The following is a 1,770-nucleotide window of genomic DNA, read 5'->3' as shown; positions in this document are numbered from 1 at the left end:
TGTTGAAAACCAAACTTTTCCTTCTCTTCACTCTAAGTTCGCTTTGAACGAGGGTATATTACCAAAACTCACCTCACAGTCTTCTTCATATTTTACGTTGTCAGCTAGTTTCCACAACATTCTGTCCGAGTTTCTCCGTTGCAAAAAATAAAAATAAAAAATAAAAATAACGAGAAAGCAAGAAGAAGAGGAAGAAAAAGAAAACGTCGCCTTGGGTTAATCCAGGTGTGGAAAAAATGGGAGCTCCCTTGAGATCATGAACCCGATTGCTTTACTGCTGCAGCAAACAGACAGCAAAGTTGTGAGGTGAGGGCTCAAGGGCAAACTGACCCACGGATTGACGCTCCCACAGCAGACAAGCTTTGAGCCTATGAGTCTCCGTACCCACTGTGAGAGAAAGCAGTCGTCAAACAATATTTCTCACCCCCCTCTCTCTCTCTTTCTCTCTCTCTCTCYGGTCAGTACGCTCTGGAGTTGTGTTGTGAAAGTGGGCAAAACTGCTGCATAAGAAACTTGACTCCCTCTTTTGGACGAAACAGAGATGTTCAATCCTATTGGGTCGAAAAAAAAAATTAGCTCTGTGTTATATCTGCTCAGCCACTTGTGAGAGGGCGTTACCCTGTCCAAGGATGCAGATGACAGGGTAGAAGAAAAAAAAAAACATCTGATTGGCGGGAGGATGGCCCAATCAGAAGCCTGTCCGTCTGTGCAGCCGTCTTGTGTCTTGTGTCGGTGTCAAAAATTGAAACCCTCCCTCCAAACTTCTAAATCACTTTTTGTGTGCAGCCATGGGCACAGCTTCTTACCACAAAACTAATTAGGTTTCCTCTGATTTTGGTTTTCTCTTCAAACCCAATGGGTTCCTGAACCGAAGGGCTTGTGTTTTTGAAAAGACTACCAGCTGTTCTGGATTACAGTCCCTGTAAACCAACTGGGTCCGGTGTTGTGAAATAAATCCCCTTATCATTAAAAGAAAACAGCTTATTTTACCGCTAGCTGAACACGTTTCCTATCGATAAAACTTAAAAAGTGGCGTATTTAGTGTACTGCCCGCCCGGAACCGACACGATGGGAATTAAAATCCTTTTGGGAGTTACAGAAATTTATCGAAGCCCTATTTTTTTCCGTTAAAATTGCTATTTTCAAGTCAATTATTCCCCGTGTTATATGAGATATATTTTTTTCAACAATATTTTTTTTATTATTTGATTTCATATAGTCTTCAATTATTATTATTATTATTATTATTATTATTATTATTATTATTATTATTATTATTATTATTATTATTATTATTATTATGTAGATCATTTTGATAATTATTTACAACATACATAATTTACTTGTTAATTTATTTTTCAGGTTAAAAAATGAGACATCATTGGTTTTTAGTCACTTTCTCTTTCTGCATCCCAGCATTAAATTTCCAAAAGTCACAGACATTATTATMTCTGATCGTGGTAGACATTTTGCTCTTCTTCACTGGTTTCATACTGCATATTCCGAAAAAAAAAATCCAATATATATTTTTTTTCTTTTTTTGTCTCGGAGAAAATGCTGTTTTATTTTATTTATTTTTTTTTTTTTTTTCCCCTAAATCAGCTCCAAAGCAGCTTGAACGCCTGGCGTCTCTATAAACAGGTCAATGAGGTTTTAATGTTATGGTTTTTCTCAGTGGTCGTTAAGTGCTCGTTTCAAACCACAACAAATCCCAAAGTTTAACAGATTATTTATGTCTCAAAAAAGAAACGAAAGACTTTCGAAACTCCA

Source organism: Poecilia reticulata, linkage group LG5 (assembly GCF_000633615.1).
Source record: "Poecilia reticulata strain Guanapo linkage group LG5, Guppy_female_1.0+MT, whole genome shotgun sequence".
NCBI lineage: Eukaryota > Metazoa > Chordata > Actinopteri > Cyprinodontiformes > Poeciliidae > Poecilia > Poecilia reticulata.
The sequence above is the reverse complement of the archived record's forward strand: the minus strand, read 5'-3'. Positions refer to the sequence as shown.